At 35.4% G+C, this 25,799-nt stretch overlaps 1 pseudogene; it reads left to right on the top strand.

Annotated features, from left to right (window-relative positions):
* LOC138310043 (sulfotransferase 1B1-like) overlaps positions 1-12,620 on the top strand; it is a 12,905-nt pseudogene extending 285 nt beyond the window's left edge.
* The last annotated feature ends 13,179 nt before the right edge of the window (positions 12,621-25,799 follow it).

The following is a 25,799-nucleotide window of genomic DNA, read 5'->3' as shown; positions in this document are numbered from 1 at the left end:
TATTTGTAAATGTATTTGTTAACCGCCATTGTTTGTTTTCGCTCAAATAGTGACTTTTATAACCAAATATTACTTGTATAGTTCAGGTTTATTTTCCTCGGAAGGATAAACTATGTTATCGCTTTTTGGCGGGACATTATTGCGAAAAGTGATGTGAAAAATATTTAGAACTTTTTGAATTATTTTAATAGCCATATCGGGAACGTGTTGGAGCCGTGGAATGTATTTATCTTTGTTTTAGTCAAAGATATTTGCAAATAGGTTCATTTGTCTTTGTTTTAGTCAAAGATATTTGCAAATAGGTTCATTTACGACGCTCATTTATCTTCTATAATAAAGCAATGTTAAGTTTTAACAGAGAGTGGTGGGACGACTGGTTTGGAAATAGTCAGTATAATGTGACCATTATATTTGAGGTGTGCTGATTGCTATCCGTGTTAGTTAATATAGATTTCGCAAGGAATCTTGCGATTTGTTTGATGTTGTAACCACATCGTAGGCCATCGAAATAATTTTTTATGAAACTTTTAATTTTGGTTTTGGAAAGGAAGTGGGCTTTAAAAGTACCATGTTAATAAAAAATAACTATACCGCATTTCAGAAAGGTATCGAAAAAATATATCTCCTTTCCTGTACGGTAGTTCCTTCACTGCCTCCAGATGATCTTTGACGTTTCCGGGTACGTTAGGTGTAAAGTGTATGCCATCATAATATTTACTGACAAGTACTTCCCTTCCTTTATCCTCGATCTTCCTGAGCTCCATAGCAAGTATGATCATACAATCTGAAAATCATTACAGTGAATATTATCATTATTTTGGCAATACTGCAACAGTTTGTTTGTCGTATTGCGTGTTGGCGCACTGTCGCTCTTCACTTAACGCACTGTCGCATGGTGCATTGTCGCACTATCGGTCTTCTCTTGGTGCAATGTCGCACTATCGGTCTTCCCTTGGTGCATTGTCGCACTAGTACTGTCGCATGGCCATTGTTACACTGTCGCTTTTCGCTTGGCGGATTCTCGTACTGTCGCAAGACGCGGTCGTATGGAAAGTCAAAGCTGCCTTATTTTATAAATGTCCATTATATGATACGTTTTCATCATTATATGATACAAAATCATCATTATATGATACGACTTTATCTTTATATGATACGATATTGTCATTATATGATACGATTCATCATTATATGTAACGATATTGTCATTATATGATATGAACTTATCATCATATGATACGAATTTATCATTACATTTTGTACATGGTAGGAGTTCATCATTATATGAAGCGATATTGGCATTATATGGTACACGTTCTAATTATATGATTGGATGTTTACATTATATGATAGGATAATGTCATTATATGATACGATATTGCCATTATATAATACGAATTCACCATTATGTGATACGATATTATCAATATATGATACGAATTCACTATTATATGATACGATATCATCATTATATGACGGGATTTCGTCATTCTGATAAACTGACATTATATGGCGGGATTTCATCATTATATGATACCATTTCACCATTATATGCTAGCAAAATATGCTAATGAGAAGCGTTCACGTGACCAGGGCCGGTATAATTTTTCGGGATAAATTCACCTGTGCACCTTCGTCAGCGTTCGGAGACAGAGGCGGCTCGCTTGACAACTGAAGTTCTCGGTCATTTTTTTTTTGAGTGATCATCATAAATTTGTTAAAGTACTTCAAAAATATTTGACCTATGACCTTGATAATGAATAGATGCCATTAAGGCTATTGCAGAGGATTTTTTCTCAATTAACTTGATAAATTAAATATGTTTATATCATTCAAAATATTCAATCAAATTCCATGTTAATATTAACAACATCAATTTTGAATGGAAATCTTTGGCATAAATTAACGAATTTCTCAAATCAAAAGTCGCATTTTATGGGAAAAGTACAAATTACAAAAAGGAAGAAGGTTGCTAAAGCTGAATTTTTATTGCAATATCACTTATGATACATTATAGTTTTTTTGTGAATTCAATTCGTTAATTTATGCCAAAGATTTCTATTCAAAATTAATGTTGTTGAGTTAAAGATGCTCCACCGCTGACAAATGGTATTTTTTCATTATCAAAAACAAGAGCAGACGATTTAGTATTTTTCTTCGGGTACAAAAGTTACTTACTTTACATCATTACCACCATTAAAAAGTTTGAGCTCCTAATTTTACTTCAAGTTAAAAATATGAAAAATAATTAATTGCATCCCGAAAAAATTCCGTGGCACTATATATGGAATGAAGTAATGATTACCAATGCACCAAGGGCGAAATAAAATTATTTCATGTAATTTTTTTGTGTTAATTAGGCACATATATACACGATTAAACACCAAGTTTTGTTCAAATGATGAATATCATTTATTATTTATTCATTATCAAGGTCATAGGTCAAAGATTGTTTAAGTACTTTAACAAATTTATGATGATCATTTTTAAAAAAAAGTTGAAGGCCGAGAATCACAACTAAACTTACCAACTTCATTTGTCAGGCGAGCCGCCTCTGTCTCCGGACGCTGATGCAGGTGTACAGGTGAATTTATCCCGAAAAATTGTACCGGCCCTGGTCACGTGAACGCTTCTCATTAGCATATTTTGCTAGCATATAATGGTGAAAAGGTATCATATAATGATGAAATCCCGCCATATAATGTCAGTTTATCAGAATGACGAAATCCCGTCATATAATGATGATATCGTATCATATAACGCTAAATTCGTATCATATAATGGTGAATTCGTATCATATAATGGTGAATTCGTATCATATAATGGTGAATTCGTGTCATATAATGGTGAATTCGTATCATATAATGGTGAATTCGTGTCATATAATGGTGAATTCGTATCATATAATGGTGAATTCGTATCATATAATGGTGAATTCGTATCATATAATGGTGAATTCGTATCATATAATGGTGAATTCGTATCATATAATGGTGAATTCGTATCATATAATGGCAATATGGTATCATATAATGATGAACTCGTATCATATAATGATAAATTCGTATCATATAATGATAAGTCATATCATATAATGACAATATCGTAACATATAATGATGATATCGTATCATATAATGATGATTTTGTATCATAAAACGATGAAATCGTATCATATAATGGACAGTTATAATATAAGGTAGCTATGGCTTTCCATAGGGTCGCAGCAGCAATGCAGCAGTGCGACAAATAAAATCGTTCACCCCCTTTTGGGTGAGACAGAAAAATACACCCGTAGGTATAATGTATGAGAGAAAATTAGTGTACGTGCACGGGTCACCGAGTATGGTGGCTGGGAGCGGACATGAAATAAAAAAAATATATTGCGTGTGAACGCAATAGTATTGCGTGCGAACGCAAAAGTATTGCGTGACGCAAAAGTATTGCGTGTGAACGCAATAGTATTGCGTGCGAACGAAATAATTATTGCGTGCGAACGAAATAATTATTGCGTGTGAACGCAATTATATTGCGTGCGAACGCAATAATTATTGCTTATGAACGTAATTGTATTGCGTGCGAATACTATTGCGTTTGTACGCAATAAGTATTGCGTTCACACGCACACGCAATAATTATTGCGTTCGCATGCAATAATTATTTCGTTCGCACGCAATAATTATTTCGTTCGCACGCAATACTATTGCGTTCACACGCAATAATTATTTCGTTCACACGCAATAATTATTTAGTTCGCACGCAATACTATTGCGTTCACACGCAATACTTTTGCGTTCGCACGCAATACTATTGCGTTCACACGCATTAATTTTTTTATTTCATGTCCGCTCCCAGCCACCGTAACCGAGTCAGTGCGTCCTTGGTATTATTTCTATAAACCCGTAAACAACACATACGCCACAAATCTACACAATGTCTAACCTATATTATATAATACGCATGTATATATATGTACACAATTCCCTGCTAATAATACCTATTTACCTCAATACAGGTACACTTATGTCGTCTGAGGCTGAATTATGTGTATATGGCTATACCCATGTAATACAACCCGGTGACTGTACGGCACCTACAAAAAGGCAATTACAAAACTCTCACAAAACACTGACTTAAGTCGGTGAGACAAATCAGTTTCATGAACATTCCTTAAATTTAAAGATGCTCCACCGCTGACAAATGGTATTTTTTCACTATAAAAAACAGGAGCAGACGATTTAGTATTTTTCTTCTGTTACAAAAGTTACTTACTTTACACCATTAACACCATTGAAAAGTTTGAGCTTCTAATTTTACTTCAAGTTAAAAATATGAAAAATAATTAATTGCATCCCGAAAAAATTCCGTGACACTATATCCTATATGGAATTAAGTACTGATTGCGCATGCACTAAAGGCGAAATAAATTATTTTATATTATTTTTTGTGTTAATTAGGCATATATGTACACGATTAAACACCAATTATTGTTCAAATGATTAATATCATTTATGCTCTGTCGGCGGTGGAGCATCTTTAAGGAATCCCTTAACTTAATGTTTATAGTAAATATACCGACTTTTTAAATATTTTTTTTTCAAATCTCATATTTTCTGGGGAAAAAAATCACATGGCTGTCATATATACTCATCAGTCCATCCACCAAATACAAAAAAAAATGTATTACAACATCCATTTTCTTTGGCCCCCTGTGCATGCGAATGCTGAGCCAGTTAACAAATTCAAGTCCCTTATAGTACTAATACACAACTGCGACTTTACAGAATGGACGTTTTACCTTAGCTCTTATAGTATAAGCACAGGTTTACGACGCGCAAAAAAAAATACTAAAAATTTTCTGAAAATGGGATACAGGGCTAAGTAAACAACATTTCGGTATTTTTAGTATTTTTTTTTTTGTTTGTTTCGCGTCGTAAACCTGTAGTATAAGCAATCTTGAAAACAAAGACATACGTACATGTATACTAGTAATGCATCTAGAGTAACGAACTGAATGTGCATGACTGTGTTATTTCAAGCTAATTTTTAATGAGTTTTGCCATGGCTGCGCAATAATGCGTTTCAAGTAGTGGATTTAGGAGTTTAAGAAGTAAGTTTGCTTAATTTATTTAGACCGAAATCGGGTATATATATGTATTCTCCCAAGAATACAGTCTTCATATACAGATAAAGTATGGTCTTACCTGATACTGGCAGGTAGTCTGGGTGTGTTCCCCGAAATAAAACAAGTATACACAACATTGCTGTAACTTACACAAGGCTTGTATATAGTATGTGTGCAGCACTCTTTGTCATAAGTTATCAGGCTTGACGGTCACAATAACCTTGAAATAATTTAGACAAAATAAACGCTCTTACTATCACTCTCAGCAACGTTGTACAAAGAAACTTTATATAATACAGTAGTGAGCAATTTTGATAAAAATATAGGATTTAAAAGTGTCATGACAGATATCTTTTGTAAGTTGATATCTCTTCTGATGGCAAGGAATTTACACATAATTTAATTACACTGTATATGATTGAAATTAATGCTCATCAACAATGCCAGCTCGTGCTAGTGAGGACGTGTAGGTTGTGCCTATACCGTAAATATTCAATCTAATAAACGCCATCATCCCTTATTGAGGCCCCAATTTCACAAACATAAAGTTAAATGCAGACGGATAATATGAATACCTTACGTTTCTTTATTAATTTCATTTTGTAAATTGATTTGTGGCTTACTCTGTGCAATGATTTTATGAAAGGCTAGCCCAAAGCGCCTCCTCATTATTATTTTTGTTCGTTTTTTTAGCGCACACGGCGGTTACATTTTTGGGTTACAAGGAGCACATGCTACATAAAACTTGTCATTTTTCTTTCCCTTTCGTTTGTTTACTAAATATTTACATTGTGTATGTTTGTGTGTGACTGTCATTCTTCATGTAATCTTCAGCTCTGGAGGAAATAAAGAGAATGATAATAACTAAACTGGCGAAATATATAAACATGTAACATGAAGATATCCGGGCCCATTATTAACCGATGTATAATTTTGATTTTCAGGAACGCACTGGGGCTACGATATCTTGTACATGTTGCAAAATGGAAAAACAGATTACAGTACTGGCGATATTGATCTTTTTGAGTTTAAACCACTCGACAAAATCGAAGCCAAAAAGAGCCCAAGAGTTCTGGTATCACATTTGTATCCCAAACACATGCCCAGGGCCATGTTAGACGAGAAATGTAAGATTGTCTACATCTACAGGAACCCAAAGACACCAGCCGTGTCGATGCACTCATTCATGAAACGAGTGAGGATTGAAAATGTCAAACCGTACGCCGGAACTTGGGATAATTATTGTGATCTCCTCGTTACAAGAGATTGTGAGGTTTTTTTTAAATTTCATGTTTTGTTTACAGTGCATTTGTACATATAGACCTATTACCTTTCCGAACGGCTTGTAATTTTTAAAATGGGAATGTAAAACGTTATCGATAATTTTGTATAGTTATTAACTTACCGTTAATAGTAAACGTGTCATCACATTTTGAACAATTTGATTAACATAAACAAAATGTTTATTTTCATAACGCGGGTCTTTTTATGCTTCCCGCCGTCGTCATAAATACTGCGTGGTAGTTGACTAGATCACTGTGCCAGACGGCAAAACAGCGAACTGACTCTCAACTGTTATCATATATAACGCAGGAAATCTTGCATATGGTGTTGTAACCTTATCTTAGGCCATCGGTTTACCTAATAAGACGTTATTAATGGTTTTTTAAAGATGCTCCACCGCTGACAGAGCATAAATGATATTCATCATTTGAACAATAATTGGTGTTTAATCGTGTAAATATATGCCTGATTAACACAAAAATGAATATAAAATAATTTATTTCGCCTTTGATGCGTGCACAATCAGTACTTCATTCGATATAGGATATAGTGCCACGGATTTTTTTCGGGATGCATTTTTTTTTTTTTAATATTTTCAACTTGAAGTAAAATTAGAAGCTCTTACTTTTCAATGGTGGTAATGGTGTAAAGTAAGTATTTTTTTGTAACTGAAGAAAAATACTAAATCGCCTGCTCCTGTTTTTGATAGTGAAAAAAATACCTTTTGTCGGCGGTGTAGCATCTTTAAGATATATTTATGTTTTGTTCAGGAAAGGTAGTGGGCCTTTATAAGAGCCTTTCAAAATGGAATACTAAAATAGTTAGAGTTTAGAAGTATGGTGTTGATGAGCGTCAAATTTTGTTTACACGTTAATTAAAACTATAATAACTTTAACGCAACTTTTTTTTTGGTTTCAAAACGCATGTTAAACCCTCAAATTAACTCTTTCCTAAAAAAACATAACTTAATATTTGTTATAAATATATAGTTAAAAGGTTCATTTTTTGTACTGAAGTTTGTTTTAGTCGTTCGTCTATTTACAGTGCTATATAATTCCTGGTTCGAACACGTAAAGGCATGGTTGGACTTTAAAAAGAAAAATCCGGACATTCCTATGTTATTCTTATCATACGAGGATATAAAACGGGTACATAACTGTTAGTCCATTAGGAGGGGAGGAGAAGAGGTGGACGAGGGAGGAGGGGGAGTGGAAGGAGGGGAGAGGAAGAGGATGAGTGAGAGGTGGAGAGAAGGAGGAGTAGAGAGGAGGAGGGGAAAGGAGATGGAGGAAGGAAAGGCAGGGGAAGAAGGGAAAGAGGAAGCGGATGACTGAGGGGTGGAGAGAAAAGGAGGAGAGCGAAGGGAGGGGAGCATGAGAGAGGATGGAGAATGAGAGAAAGAAGAGAGGGAGTAAGGATGGAGGAAGGGAGGAGGAACGAAAGAGGAAGAGAAGGGCAAGAGGAGTGGGAGGAGTTGGGGAGGGGAGAGGAGGAGAAATGAGGAGAGAGGATGGGAGGAGGAGGAGGAAAGAGATGGGGGAGGTGGAGGAGGAGGAAGAGGAGGAGAGAGAAGGGGAGGAAGAGAGAGAAGGGGAAGAAGGGAGAGAAGGGGAGGAGGAGGAGGAGAGAGAAGGGGGAGGAGGAGAGAGAAGGGGAGGAGGAGAGAGAAGGGGAGGAGGAGAGAGAAGGGGAGGAGGAGAGAGAAGGGGAGGAGGAGGAGAAGGGGAGGAGGAGGAGGAGGAGAGAGAAGGGGAGGAGGAGGAGGAGGAGAGAGAAGGGGAGGAGGAGAGAGAAGAGGAAGGAGGAGGAGAGGGAAGGGAAGGAGGAGGAATGATAATATAATTAAAGATGCATAATAATTGATAATTTAATTGCTGCTAAATTTCTATTTATACTGAAAATGATGAGCTGTTTTTGTCAATACCGTGTGATTGTTATACTGCACAAGAATATGGAAAGACCATGTTTCATATTATTTATTGGTAGTATTGGTCAAATATCTGTGTAGAAATAAGCTTTCAAACTCCGAGAAAAAAACCTTAAAAGTACTAATAATATGAATTTAAGTTTGTTTGTTGAGTTTTACGGCCCATCGACAACTAAGGTCATTTAGGGCCAAACTACAAGTCATGCATTAATATCAGGATAAAAGATCAGGGTAAGAAAAGGCAGGTAAGGACGAAAACACAGATTGTAAACGTTTATTTGATAAAAAAAAGGTTTGCATTGGATAGAATAGTTTTGGCTAAAACACATGAGAAAACTCATGCACAAAGTTGATGAAACGATGAAATGTTCAGTTGAAACGATGATATGATGAGAAAACGTTCATATTTTGTTTAAAATACCTATCTCTTTGAGATAATTGAAAATACGATTATCTCTCACGGCATGAAACAAAGTGTACATGTCGGAGACATCGTAGTACTTATCTCGTATGTGCTTAAAATCAATACAGTGCACTAAAATATGTTCCACTGTGAGAGGAGAATCACATGCATGGCATGTGGGAGGATCCTCCCCTCTCAATAGATAGGAATGTGTAAAATATGTGTGTCCAGTTCGGAGCCGAGCGAGAACAACTCCCTCTCTGCGGTCTCTCCGACTGGACAGTTTAGGATTAAGTGTAGGTTGAATTTTAAACAGTTTATTGTTTGTTTCGGTAGACCACCTTTGTTGCCAATGGTGTTTGATGGCTGACTGAATTGAAGGTTTGATGTCGGTGTATGGTAGTTTCAAATCTGTTTGTGCTAGGCGAAGAGCAGTCTTAGCTGCTTTATCAGCCTGTTCATTCCCCTTTATACCCACATGACTGGGAATCCAGAGATAAGTAATTTGAGTTTTAGAAGATAATCGAAAGGTTCGGATTAAAAGATTTTGGATTAGAGTGTTTCTAGGGTTTCTTGATGTCAAAGCCTGAAGAACCGAAAGAGAGTCTGAACAGATGATTGCCTTTTCAATGCGGTGTTCTTCGATATGTGGTCAAGAATTTAAGACAAAGCCGCGGAAGAGCGCAGCTACATATAATGACAGGATTGTAACTCAGAACTTTATATATGTCTACTTTTTTGACGGTATTAACAATGTGACAATTAATAAACTTAATATAATCCGGTCGTTGAAGTTTTCATAAAAAAATTATTATGAAATTGATCCATTTTCAGGATCTTCGAAGCTGTGTCCGAAAGATGCCAGAATTTCTCTGGGCCAATCAAAACCCCGAATTCCTTGATGACGTTACAGATAAATGTCAGTTCAGTGTCATGTCGAAAGCGAAAAGTATGAATAATGAAGAACCATCGCTAACTAACGATGGTAGTAACCCATTCTACAGGAAAGGTAACCGTGTAATACTGACTTTTCTCTCATACCTTCACGTGTAATACTGACTTTTCTCTCATACCTACTGGCTGGTCTAGGGCAATACACTCATGTCGCCTGAAGCTGTATTGCATGTAATGAAGCCTCGAGACGTCACAACGTTAACAAACTAATTTTTGGGTGCAATTTTAACTTTTTTTTTCTTCAGAAACTAGGCTGCATTTATTTTAAAAGATACAAACAGCGGGAATTGAGTTGAAAATATCACGCAATTTCCATGTATGGAGAATTGACTTGCAGTCCCGTTTTCTTTCTGAATACGGGTATGATATCGGCTTGTCTTATACAACACACTCATGCCGTTTGAGGCTGTATTATATGACTACACATGCAATACAGCCTCCTGACGTCACGGCATCAGCAAAATTACTATTTCCTCGGTAACATTTTTAGGTCACCTGAGCTGAAGTAATTTCAATGAAATTTTGCACAAACCTTCTAAGGTATAAGGCCAATCAAAATTGTGAATTATATGGTCTCTTCACCAGGGGGATGTGGGAGGGGCAGAAAGGGGTAAAAATGACTAAAATTTTCAAAAAATCTTCTCCACTCACAGATGTCCTTAACATAAATTGTGAATTATATGACCCTGGGGTCTCTCGTTTCCCATTGGGGAGGGGGTTACGTTTACTCTAGTTTATATAGGGAAATAACATTTTCGAGTATTATTTGGTCATTTGTAATAGGAAATAAGTAAAATGTTGTCAGAATTATCAGTATGGGATGGCCATTGAATCATATTTACAAATTTTCCATGACTGACCCCCAGAGGCCTTAAGGGCGGGGTCAAAAGGGGTCAAATAGGCTAAAACTTCAAAAATCTTCTGAAATTCAGGAAATGGTAGAATCCTATACTCTTCATAGATGGAAAGGTATTAAGGTCCTTTACAAAAATTGTGAATTATATAACTATGGGGTCTCACGTTTCTCCCTGGGGAGGGGGTTATGTTTACTGTAGTTTATGATAGGGAAAACACATTTATGAGCATTTTTTCGCTCAATTTTCAGAGTAAATGAGTCAAACTTGGTTATAATTATTAGCTTGAGATAGCATTTTAATATCATACCATATTGGTCCTGGCCGACCCCCTGGGGGCAGAGGGGCGGGGCCAAAAGGGGCAAATAGGCTAAAACTTCAAAAATCTTCTGAAATTCTGGAAATAGTAGGCTCATGTACTCTTGATAGATGGAAAGGTATTAAGGTCATTTACAAAAATTAGGAATTATATAACCATGCGTTCTCACGTTTTCCCCCTGAGGAGGGGGTCAAGTATACTATAGTTTATATAGGGAATATCCCTTGGGGACCAGAGTGGTGCGGCCAAAGAGGGTCAAAATAACTTAATTACAAAAAAAATCTTCTGAATTCACAGGTTTGTTGGGAACAAACTCTCTTCATAGATTAAAAAGTCAAATTTATAAAGTCACTGACCGACTTCAATTGCCTGTATATTAGTGTTTATATGTCTTTGCTACATTCTAAACGAAATAAGGTGACTGTTATGGGCCTCTTGTTTTCAGAAACTAGGCTTGGTTTACTATATAAAACATCCAGACAATGGGATTTGCAGTGATGATGGACACGTAATGAATTGACTTGCTGTCGCGATCTTCTTCAAAATAGCGGGATATCATAGTTGTAAAATAGCAATAAAACGTCGAGGTATGAAAGAAACATACATTTTCATATGTGGATATGAAGGATAGGGATATTCTACGATCGGGATCACAAAAAGTAAAAATCCTCGGTTTTACAACATTTACAGCATGGAAAAGAGTCTTTCAATATCTCAAATATACTCGTATCAATATCTCAAATATATGTCAGTACCTGACTTCGTTGTATCGTCATATAGGCGGGTGCTCCGAAAAATATACGGAGGAATTTACGCTGTTACATACATACACATGGCAAAACCAACAGAGTTTATGAATATATATCACCAAGATTAATCGAGAATACAATAATTTTGTTGACGCAGTGACGTCACAAATTGTTTTGCAAAGGAAGACAACCGCAGCCGACATGATTGTACCAGTATCGTATGGGATATAGCAAACTAGAATTACACCCGTAGATATGAGAGAAAAAGGTATGCAACTACTTATATTGTCATAGCCTCCAAAATTTAAAATAAATATAAAAGATTAACGTATGTCTCATGATAGAAGATCATATATGGGAAATAATATGTTTCTGTGGCTCTTATACGTTAGGCGATATCGCCAGGATGTATGAAAGTATGTATTCAGTAAACAAATTGTACATAATTGTGCATTTTACATTGCATGTCTATCGCAAACATATTCATTCATTATTGTAGCATTATAAAATCAATTCCGTTTGTAACAGCATTTTGATTGGCCTGGAAATTTATATCACCTAATAACCTAAAATGACGTCACCATTTTTAACTTCGTCTCAGATTGGCTAATTCGACGGTGTAATGGATTCATGTAAACATAGTCTCTCAGGGCATTTGCAATTTCACAGGATTAGACTGAATGACAAGATTAACTTATTTAGCCCCATTAGTGTTGAAGTCCAATCATAGATCTAGTCGGGTTAATCTAGAAAATAAATGTATCGCTAATATTTTTATTTTTGCATCTGTTATTTCACAGGTTTGTTATATCTAACGTTTTCAGTAGAAGATTTGTTAGTATTATCAATGTTGTAGGTGAAGTTGGCGACTGGAAGAGAAGTTTGATAAGGTGTTCGCGGAAAAGATGGCGGGAATCGATCTGGAAGTCAAATATACTCTGTGATTGGATTTTTTTAAAATCAACTATGCTATGGTATGATGGACAATTACATATTATATAATGTTTGTGACATAACTGCATTACCGACATAGTGTGAAGGACCTTAAATGAATGTTAATTTCTTATAATTAAAACACATGTTTTTATTATTTTCTTTTCTATTTTTGTGAGCCTTTGAGAAAATCTCTTATGGAAGGAACACAGAGATACATTTAGATACATTTTATTACACGTGTAATATTATAAATTATGTCGTTTTACATTCCCATTTTAAGATTAAAAGCCGTTTTGGAAAGGTAGTGGGCGAAACGTCCAGGGTCTAACCGTCTTCGGGACGAAACGTCTAGCATCCAACAAAATGGCTTATAAGCATACATCAACTGTAGCGGCACAAAATAAAAAAAAAACTCGACAAATACGTTGAATGTTTCACGACATTTATTATTTGCAAAGTATGCACAATTCAGTCAGGTATTTAAGATCGGCTGACCAGACACATGTCAACATAGACTGCAGCGCACCTAGCTTGGTGTGTGGCATCATCGATAATCCATGGGTTACTATCACTGATGTTGTATCAACTCATGGACTATTTCATTAAAACTAGAGGCAGATCAGAAGAAAAATCACAGGCCTGCAGAAACTTCTTTGAAGATAACCGAGACAATGACACCCAACTTCAAAGCAACAGAGTCAACCACAGTGTATCAAATTTACTGTGCTTTCAGTTGCCTCTAGTTTTACTATGAAATAGTCCAGGGTGGATATAACGTCAGTGATAGTAGCCCCTGGAGTGTTCAGGATGACTGTATATTGCAACCATGGGTACATTGTACGGGTATAATGTAAATATATACTGTCTATGTTACTATCGAATGTATACGAATAAATATATTAGACAAGAATAAAAATATCAACAAAATATTGAAGTTAATTCCACCAAGAACAATTAAGGACGCCAGGAGGAGCCAACGCCAGAAACTACTACAAACTACAAAAACACCACATCGACAACCAAATACTAACTAAACATTTAAGTTATAAAACCTACCGGTACATTTACAATAATGTACTGTTTAATCCAATGTTTACAATGAGACGCGGTGGCCGAGTGGTTCAGATGTCCCGACATATTATCACAAGCCCCTCACCTCTGATGGTGCGAGTTCGAATTCCATGTGAGACAGTTGCCAGGTACTGACCGCCGGTTGGTGGCTTGACTCCACCAACAAACCAGAGGCGTGTCCAGGAAGGCGAGCACTCGCATAAGAACGGACATGATTATTCTCTCCTATTGTGACAAAGACAACAATAAAAAATGTCATGTTTTTGTTCTGATGACTAACTGGACTAATAGAGTTTTGGAAATAGGAGTTCGATACCGAAGATTAAAATGAAATGAAAATAATATGGTGGTTTGGTTGACTTTGATCTATTTTGAATCAAAGATAGCTATTTGACCCTAATTATGATTTTACTGGAATTTCACTGTTTTAACCCACAACAAATTAAAGTGAACAGTCGGGCAAGGATGGCTAAAGTCGGTAAAAATGGTGTGAATGTATCCAGAATAATTTCTTATGGAATAGAAAAATAAACTTTCTCGTCAAAATCTGTCTGCGCACGTAGAAATTAATTTAAAGTATAGGAATCCTAAAACGTCCTCCCGGCTGACTATGCTCGTGGTTACATTTCCACGCAGCCTCGCTTTCAATGCTTTCACCTTTTCTTTATTTCAATGGTCAGAACTGGGAAACGTAAGCAGACCTTGACCGTCGTATTAATATGTGAGAACTTTTGGAAGGCCAATAAACGCATTTAGACTGGTTTTCTTTGCCCGACTATTCCCTTTAAAGCAATATTTCCAAAATTGATTGTCTGATAAGTATGAATATTTGCAAAATTGATAAACCAATGTTCAACGAGACTGAAACCTCACCAGAGCAGATTTTGTGACAAAATGGTATCCACATATCAGTTAATAGTCATTTATAAGATGTCTACACAGGGAACACTGTACAATATGTTTAAAAGCCCACTACCTTTCCTAAACGACTTTTATTTTTGAATGGCAACGTCAAACGAGATTGATGATTTTGTAGAGTCGCAAACGTTACTAGCCTACCGTTCATACTACACTTATACTTGCCTTCTGAACAATTTAATTAAAATAAATAAAATGTTAATTTTTATAACGCAGGTCGTCTCATGTTTCCCGCCGTCGTCCTAATTACCGCACGTTAGCTGACTATCGCTACACCAGACGGCAAAACAGCGAAATGAATCTTCAGTGTTAAAATAGATTACACAGAGGATAGTGTATCCAATTTGGTGTTGTAACCTCATCTTTAGGGCAATCGATATATGTTTTTTGATGTATATTTTGAAGAAACTTTTCATTTTTGTTTCGGAAAGGTAGTGGGCCTTTAAGGGATCGAAACGAAGGGAGGTAACTTGCACCTAAAGTATCGAAGAATGCCCAAACAAGCTTTTCTGAATTCAGCGCAAAACAGAAAACATGAAATCAATATACCTGTGGCTGAGAACCACGCGATACTTGAAATAATTCTCCCTACCATTTTAGCTTCCTTGTATTGAGATTCTATGTTTTCCGATAATCCATAATCTATTATTACGTAATACAATAAAAATATCGTATGAGGTAATTCTGCTGCTAGAAAGATTGTCACATTCACTATGGACATATATATAATTTGGGTTAAGTTTTCAAATGAAGTAGACCATCGATTCGTTTCCTGTAACTGTCGGCGAGTTTTTATATATCGTGAATATCTAAAAACGCAAATTATTTCAGTTAAAACCAGAAGGAAACATGGCACAACCCGTAGTATAAAAGTCCGGATAAAAAACCCGAAATCATGGAAGAAAACTATCCAAGGGTTAGTTTCTTTTTGTATACTGTTATACATGACTAGGATATCTTTATTGAAAAATTCCTTTGATTGAACTTCAAGTGATTCTCTAGAGCATATTAACACAAGGCCCTGCAGGTAGGGCGTTAGAATTGTACCTGCTGCCCCTATTGCATGATCGTAAAAGGCGACTAAATTTAGGATCTTATCTTTTCTCTTCTTCCTAACTGACTTTATCTTTCCCAATGCCTCCTTTGGCACCGCCTCACTTTTGGCCTTGAGTTGAGCGTTCGCCCCTGTGAGGAAGGCTCTGGGTTCTGTCCCCTGGCCGAGACACACCAAAGTCTATAAAAGTGGTAGTTTCTGCTCCTGCTTAGCGCTCAGCATACAGGGAGTGGGACGACTGGTTCGCCCGTTGTCAGTATAATGTGACCGGGTGGGGTGTGTTGCTTGGTGTCTTCGGCGGCATGCTTCAGTGATATAGCACTATAAAAAGGGCAACAGTTCCACTATACAAGAAGACACAACATGAATATACCGCAGTCTTCCAAAATACGCACCTCGCATAACATACACGCAGCACACCACATACATGGGAGGCCGTCCTTACATGACCATAGCTGTTAATAGGACGTTAATTAATCAAACAAACAAAACAAAATATTAACACAAAACCTGGAGTACATGTTAATAAGACAACACAACTACAAAGTATGGTATATCCACGTGCATATTTGACCTTTAAATATTTGCGCGCCTTCAACGGGAAAGAAATTATGAACAACTTTTGAAATGAAATTCCTAACATTATAAGGATTGAAAGACTCTGAAGAACCGTTGGTAAAATATCTAGCAAAAGAATTATCAATACACTAAGGTTAAACGGTATAAAATCAGTGTAAATCTGAAAAATAATAAAACAAAAAATGACAGGCAGCTGAAGTAATACAGTTAAAGTATCAAAAATGGCTTTCATTTTTAAGAGATAAATATTCAAGTTTATTGACATGTGTACAGCCAACATATAGAAGATAAACATATTTAGTATGATGGTTAGCGTTCCCATCGTTGGTAAAATGTACCGATAATAATATGCACTCCATGTTGAATCCAAGTATTCATTTTCTACGCTGAAAACATATTCTCGCATAATATGATATTCACCACAGAAGTCCCAGAGTCCGCTTCTGTTACACAGCAACTCAAACACTCTCCACTTGGTTAAATCTAAACCTGGATGTTTAGCTTCGAAACCTTTTATCATCTCAAAACAATCTTTAAAGTCAGTGGAATTTGGGCTATGAAACACTTCCTCGCATACCCCATATGCTCGTCCATGTTTTTGTGCGCATTTCGTGTAGTCGGTCGTTGTATTCTGGGCTGATATTTGATCACAAAAAGCGGTTAATTGTGAAATCCAAGTAAACATTTCTTGCAGAACTGCAGGTGTTATTGACATGAATAAAAGAAACAGATCCGTCATGATATTCAGACAAAATTCAAACCGGTCCTGGTCTTTCTCATCGTTATACCACTCTGTACAGACAGAAAGTGCGGTTACGTTTTCCATTCTTATTCCGAGTACGATTTTATCTATCAAAACAGTGATTTCTTCTTTTATCTACTTTAATGTTGTGCAGTCACTTGATTTTAGTGTATCCTGATAATATCCATCAATTCTGGGATTCCATCCTGAACCAATGAAGTTCAGACGTTGTCTTTCCTCCAGCGTAATGGCCTACTATTTTTATTGTGTGCTATTTAACTGCAGGTACAATACGGGCGTATTTCCTTATAACTATAACTATCACTCGAAGTGTGAAAATGTCACAATCAGTAAGGTGTACTTCTGTCGCTCCGTGAATTAACGATAATATTGCGTTTATGAGGTTATATATATATTTGAGGACAGCATCGATTGACGTCACATGGAAACATGTGTTCGCGGCTTCAGAAAGGGGAAAGGGCACTGTGAATATCTCTAAGCGATCAAATGGATTTTTATTGTCCTTCAGTTAAATATTGAACGGACTTTGTAAGCTTTAACCAGAAACTTTTTATGTGCATTTTTCTTCATAAGTAAAATTCGTACTTATTGTGTTCGAGAGGTGATTGAAACTTATACTGATAAAGTATAATATTGTAAGACTCTTCCTTCAATATGTGGATAGGAAAGAATGGGATACATATTCTGCACAAGAACAACAAAATGTAGTAAATTGTTGAGGTTTGTGATCCCGATGGTAGAATATTCGTCTCCGTCTTATTCGGACATAAAAGTGTATTTTCTCGATGTTATTACAGAAATACCACCATTTTGTATTTCTCCGAACACCAAGACTGCAAACCAATTCTTCAAAAATGAAAATTGTGCGATGCGTTACGAGTAAACCCCACTGTTTATGTCTAATGTAACCATACTCTCATGGTTTCTGAAATTGGTGTTCCAATTTTACCGAGAAGACAACCTTGGTATAGGTGCCATGACGTCCAGTGCTGTATTGCATAGGTAGCCACGTAAACATCCACAGATGACATGAGTGTATTGCATTGGATACACACATAAAGATATGAGATATGTTTTTGTTCTCCAGATGACAAATATTGATAAATGAAAGAATGGGTTTTTAGTTTGCTTTTAAAAAATCAAGATTAATAATGCACACCCAACAGATAATATTTTCTCTTATCCCGGACAGGGATATCCGGTGTGAGATTTTTCTATCTAACCCTAATAACATTACGTGCTCACATAGGGAAAAAGAAAAAAAAAGAACCATTCATCCTGTTTAAGTGAGCTGGAGACCTCAATTCTCGAGATAACATTCTTAAGCTTCTTAAGAATAAGAGTGGTGTCCGACAGCTTAACACTATAACTGACAGGTTGAGATTCTCACGTATATTAAACCTTTGCATGACAAGCGCATCTCTTTTATACTTGCTACCTTACTGATGTACATTGTAACACAGTGGTATGACTAACTCAGATTCATCACATTGTACACGTTAATATATAAGCCATAGATATATGTAAAAAAAATCCGAATTCCCTGGCCATTTGTCTTTGTCATCAACAAAATGATTATTTTTGATATTCATATCGTTGCAAGAAAAAAACATGTCACCAAGTTTTCGAGAAAATCCAGTAATATTTGTGAGATTAAGACGAAAATTGCATTTTGCATTATTCAATTAGCCATAACTCCGCCAAATAGGGGAGTTATTGCAGGGAAATGGCAGAAAATGACATTTTTTAAATTTAATCAAAGGGCCATAACTTTGCTATATAAGGTCTGTCGCAAGCGGCGATCGAAGTTGGTTAAGCTCTTAAGGCATTTAACTTTGTTACTTAGTTTTAACAATATTAGTTTTAACATTTGTTAGTTATTATACAGAAACTGCAGAAAAATGGCATTTGTAGTAAGTTAAAGGGCCATAACTCTGATAAATAACATCCACTGAAAGAGTTAGTTGATCGAACCTGGCCAGGCACTTAAGGCATTCAACTTTGTTACCAAGTTTGAAAAAAATCGGTAAATATTTATTACAGTTATTGTACGGAAGTGACAGAAACTGACTTTTTTAAAATTTAAGCAAAGGGCCATAACTCCGCTAAATATGGTCCATGAAAGTTGCGATCGAACTTGGACGAGTACTTAAGGCATTTGATCTTATTACTAAGTTTGAAGAAAATCGGTAAACATTTGTTACAGTTATTGCAAGGAAACGAAGTTAAGTGTTACAGACAAACGGACATACATACAGGCAGACGGACAAACCGATAAAAGTAATACATAAGCTTACATAGGTGTTGGTTTGACGCCATTTGATGATTCAATGACGCCGGTCGGGATTCGCCGTCTTAGGTCATATAGGATTGGTGTGATTTATGTTGTAACATCTAAAAAATGTATCGTTATCTGTTCTACTTCTGATGATCGGTCATTGACATTTCTTCAGTACGTTTTTCAAATTTCAAATTCGAAAGAGAGAGAGACTTTATTTCTATAATCAAAATGCTTATAATGACATTATTAACTATTTAATTACATTTGAAACAAGCCCTTCGTTAAAGGCGACAGACGTTGATGCTAAACAACTTTTCAAATATGTCTACTCCACAAATGTATGTTATGTATGTTCATTTTTTCTTCACGCTTTCTTTAGTTCACTCCTGGCTTCCTGTGAATGTTCGTTACATAAAAAACTTGTAAGGAAGGTTAAGTAACAATCACATTTTTTACATTTACATCTACCTAGTAATTCTATTAACATGTATGCCCTGTAGATTAGGGCACTAGAATTGAACCTGCTGTCCCTATTGCATGATTGTAAAGGGGGACTTAATTAAGGATAATGTCTTTCCTCTTCTTCTTAACTGACTCTATTCTTCCTAACGTCTCACTTGATACCACCTCACATTTGGCCTTCTGTTGAGCGCTGGCCCCTGAGAGGTAGGTTCTGGGTTCTGTTCCCTGGCCGAGACACATAATAGTCGATAAAAGTGGTATTTTCTGCTCTGACGGCTCAGCGCTCAATATACCGGGAGTGGGACGACTGATGCGCCCGTTGTCAGTATAATGTGACCGGGTGAGGTATGTTGCTTGGTGTCTTCGGTGGCATTCTTCAGTGATATAGCACTATAACCAGGACAAAAGTTCAACTATACAATACGACACAACACGAATATACCGCAGTCTCCCAAAACACGCTACACACAACATTCATGGGAGGTCGTCAAACAAGTAATCCTACTTTATTGCATAAAAGATCATATATCGATATATATTGGATAGGTGTGGCTATAAACAGGAAAATGAGGGGAAAATAATGGAGAGATGAGAAGGTATAATTTAAAAGATTTTGATGATGCAAGATCTGGAGAAAACACATTCCAGTCATGGATAGTATGGGGAAAGATTGAGTGTTTGCGAGGGTCTGTTCTGTAGTAAGGGGTTTGGAATTCGAGAGGATGAGAGTGATGAGTGGGAAATAAATCACAATAGATAGCGAATTTTTAAACCTTACATTCATTTTCCAACAAATCCACCATTCATTATTTTGGTATCCATGCCGACTAAAGTTCTTGTTTCAAATGAAATTGTTGTATCATTTTAACACAAAACTCACCCTTTTACCTGGTGAACTTTCCTAATATACTGTCATAAAAGATATATATCCACCCGGTAAGGGGATTTTGTTATCAATATACCGTGATATCGTAGGTGTGAATTGTGCTGTAATAACTTACCGTTCGCTTGTCCTCTCTGTGAACTTTCCTATTCAAACGAACATGATGAGTACTGTAAATAAATTTATTTTAACGTTTACTTTTAATGTTATCGCGAATACATCAATTTATTCATATATATTTTACATTCGCGAAACAGTCGATTTTCGACACATTATTCAATTCACGTTTATTCTCAAATTATTCGATTTTCTATACATAATTTAATTCACTTTTATTCTCAAATAATTCGATATTCGTTACATATTTTAATTCACGTTTGTTCTCAAATCATTCGATTTTCGATAAAGAATTTAATTCGGGATTATTCTCAAAAAATTCGATTTTCGATACATAATTTAATTCACGTTTATTCTCAAACATTCGATTTTCGCGTGTACAATATTTCGCGTCTTCGGTGTTATCAACTTTATCGTCAATGTATAAATATACGTTTTTACGATTGTTACCAGATCCTCTATTGAACGGAGTGGTTATAAGGATCTATATTTTAATCAGATTGAGCAATTTCAATCCACTAGATTTTTTCACTACTGTAAAGTTTACCATGTTTTATGGTGTGAATAATAGTCAGACATGGGCCGTTTGGCTTTAGAGTGAAACTCTAGTTATTTATGACATGTTTATGACACCAAAACATTAGTATATTCTTTTGAGGAATATCTAACGTCAAAATATAAGGTACACCGATATACGTTTTGCTAAATAGAACATCTTTTAAGTAAATAAACCCATAATGACACAAAAAGGAAATACTTCTGACGACTAGTGCAGGGAATTATGCATAAGAAAGTTTTATTTTTGATGTAGGTCAAAATTCAAAATATAGGTTATAATGAACTTATAATGAACATTTTGTTAAAAGTACTATGATAAATGTATAAGCAAAACATTTTTTTTTGTTTAGATGTAGGTCAAAGGTCAATATGTAGATTAGATTGACCAAACTTTGGTACAAAAACCTACATGGAATACGTTTAACTCAAGTATGATGTCGCTAAAGCAGCTTTTGATAAATGGCAGTGACGAGTGTAGGACATTTTTTGTTTAATATTTTGAACTCTCTGTAATCTCAGTACTTCGATATTGGGACAGAAGTAAAGAGTTAGACGTCAAAAAGAGCTAAAAAGTCGGCATATTCAGTGATTCATCGACAAGATATTTTATAATATTAAATGTACTGTGTTATCTGGGATAGAACCTGTATAGGCATAGCCTGTTGTTCGACCGCTTTTCATTTTTATATGAAATACAGATCATTACAATCAAAAGATGATCTGACAACATCCCGTAAGGGGTCACGTTCGGATGACCTTTTTCGGGATGCAATTAATTATGATTTTGATAATTACTGTAACAGGTCTGATATTTTCCAAAATGAGTACTTATGTTGAAATGAAAATCAAGTATATTGCTTCATTATACATATTTGTGAACAATGTTTAACTGTTGAATGTTTTTTTCAATGTAAGCCTAGTATTTTTAAATATTTTTTTCAATAACAGATATATTAAAAAGAATAATAATAATTATATCTTTCCTGGGAATCATGGATCGTCATAATTTAAGACCAGTAAATTGCAATTGGTGAATCAAAGTTTTGACCTAGAGCTAGTCTGGTTTTTTTCCATTTTGAATAAAATTTGATATAAATAGGGGCTCGGTTGAATCATTAAACGTTGTTTTTAATTGCTTTTTAACAATATTGCTTTTTAGTTAATTCGGCGATGAAAGGGTCAATATTTTATAATTAATTCAATGTAAATTTTAAATTAAAATAAAATAGCGCTCGAATGACACTTGGATCCCTCCGCCTCTAAAAATCTGAAAATGGATTTTTTTTTTAAATCGCTAGCTCGCTCCCAATTTTTTTCTCGGTTCCCGAAGAGCAACTTATTTATTTGTTGTGGCCTTACTCATTCAAGAAATAAATGTACGCAGTTCCTTAATCAAAACAGATTCCGTACGTTATCAGAAACATGTGTATATATTATATCTCTAAGGTAATCAAGAAACTTGAAATACACCATATGTTGAAAATATTATCAACTAAACATTACCGAGTAATGAATTATTTTGAACATCTTATGTGCCAACTCTAAAAATGGACAAACAAATTATATTACTAATAATTCTTTTGACAATCATATACACTATATCCGGAGTTTTGGATTTGCAATACTAAAATAAGATTGCGTCGACAAATTTTCTCAACGTGGATACTAACTGAATGTCCTATTTTAAGTCGTGAGTTTGCGGTGTAATATCGTACACGGGTAGATTTTCCATATTGCCAACAACAATGAGTGGTTTCCGATTTTTGTCATACCATTCAGCACATGCGATGCAGCAGCGATACAGTTTTTAGTTTTTATTAGTTTTATTTAAAACGATCAACTTTACCACAACAAAAATACATTTGGCACAACAATGTACAATAAATGTCAACATGGGGGGTTCGTGACAACAATTGTTCCGCTGGCAACAACACGGGAAATTAAATTAGAAATGATCGAATATTCTAAAACAAAAACGCATTTGGAACAACAATGTACAATAAATGGCAACATCAGGCACTTACTACAACATCATTTACAACAAATAAACGCATGCAGAGATCAGGACAACGAACTAGAAATAATATATGCTGTTAGCTAAAGACAATTAAAATTTTAATGAAAACAGCAAAAACGATATAATAAACACAATATAATTAAATAACAACAACATTGATTAAACCAACAGTTTAAGAACGTAAAGCAACGGCTTGAAAATTGGTCGGAAGCTCAGAACCAGTGTAAATAATACAATTCTAGGGTTTGCAGGAGGTAAATATCAAGATATCAGCTTTAATGATAGCTTTGGCACTCTTTGCAAGAAATCGATTGCAAAAACGGATTTGAAAGATATATCAATGAATGAACCATCACATATGATGTCAGGTGTTGACAAAGTCCCGTGACAGTTTAATTTTTGACTATGCGACGTAGCAGAGTCCGAGCTCGATACCACACTTATTCCATTGGTACGGATGTAGGCCCGTGATGATCCTACAGTAAACCCCGTACCGTGCACTGCCGTGTTGTTAATGGTAGGGGGTTCGTCACAGCTGGCTGAAATAATAATATCATAGCATTACTGTATATAATGATAATAATGATAGTAGGGGGACCGTCACAGCTAACTAATAATAATATCATAATATTGTTATATATAATGATAATAATGATAGTAGGGAGATCGTCAAAGCTAACTGATAATTATATCATAACATTGTTATATATAATGATAATAATGATAGTAGGGGGATCGTCACAGCTGACTGTAATATTAATATCATAGCATTACTATATATAATGATAATAATGATAGTAGGCAGATCGTCACAGCTTACTGTAATGATACTATAGAATTACTAATATATACCGATACTTATGATGGTAGGGAGATCGTCATAGCTGACTGTTAAAATAATATCATACATGTATCATTACCATATATAATGAAAATGATAAGTAATGGAAATAATTATTGCAATGTATTATGCTTATAATGTGTATACTGATGATGAATGATTGTAATGATTTTATGCAGATCAAAATATTAATGATGAATAACGATAAGTGATATTGAAAATAGTTATGTTAATATTGATGATGATAACGACGATATCATCGACATGGACCGCGACGACGACGACGACGACGATGATGATGATGATGATGAAAACGACGACGAAAACGACAACGATGATGAGGAGGAGTACATGCCTTAAGGTCAACAATGACATAAGCAAACTTGGTCTCAAGTATTCCAAAATATACTAACTGGCCATAATTATTTCGTTCAAATTAATATTTACATTATTTAGATGATTTGGTGTTGGAACCAGATCGGCTAATTAAAGCGAATTTTCCTAATACCATAAATATACAGAAATAACGTTGGTTAGCAAATTTGGAATAACTCTTCCCATGGATTTGAATTTGAAACGAATTGGCAAGCAGTTTCTAATTAATATGTGTAAGTTTGTTTGAATTTTACGGCCCATCGACAACTAAGGTCATTTAGGGCCATAGATGTGTAAGTATGGAGAATCTAAAAACATTGTTTCCTGAAGGATATGGCAATATTGCATAAGGACCAAATTTAAATTACTGCCTTTAAAATTCTTGACGGTATTTCAGGGGAGGAAATATTTTGTAAAGATGTCAGATGTCAGAATAATTTTCGTGTGTGTAATTAGCTCGACCATAGTTTTACGCACATGCATAATGTGACCAAATGTTGTTTTCAGGTGATGTAGCCAGATAGAGATGAGGGACAAACAGAGAGACGGACGAACATCAATAACTACATTGATATCTAGGTGAATAATTGACAGTATGAAGCCACGCCTCGTGTTCGCACACGCACGTGTTTCCATTCCATGTCGGAGCAGACATCGTAGCTTATACAATACGAAATATTAAGTCACGTGTGGTTTGATAACTGGCAATCCGTCAATAATAATGCATAACACCAATTACCTCACGAAACGCATATCACGCATACAAAACAGTAACGTGTTTATCAAACAACGGTGACTTACCGAAGTGGCCCTGAACGATGAAGTAGTCAGGAACATCATAGGGCAGATCTATTAAAATATAGCATATATTTAATATATAAAAAAGCTTCATTATCCAAGCTGGTGGTTAGGTAAATTAATTAAAATATTGGTAAAAAAAGTTATGACATGTATCGTGATTAAAGAATAAATTCTTCTAAATTGTAATAAACTTCTTTCCTGCAAAAAAAAATCAGCTTCAGGGATTGTCTTACTATCGTTCCGTTTCCTATGGATATTGTTGTGCTCCAACGTTTACTTCACTTAAAAACATTCAATTGCTGAAACTGCAAGGCCTTTCACCGCCTCTGTCTTAAGTTACATTAAATCCTCGTGAAGTAAGTTTATTCTCCACAAAAATTCTAATTTTCCATTTTTATTTAACTTAATTCGCGAATAACATGAATACAATTTTAAAATAATATTATATCAACTGTCTTATTTGTGTTAACAGAATAGGGGTATCAACATAGGTTGATTATTCCTGACTCATTCACACCTAAAATGGCAT

Source organism: Argopecten irradians, chromosome 16, assembly GCF_041381155.1.
Source record: "Argopecten irradians isolate NY chromosome 16, Ai_NY, whole genome shotgun sequence".
NCBI classification, from domain to species: Eukaryota; Metazoa; Mollusca; class Bivalvia; order Pectinida; family Pectinidae; genus Argopecten; species Argopecten irradians.
Note: the sequence above shows the minus strand (reverse complement) of the source record. Positions and strands in the feature narration are given on the sequence as shown.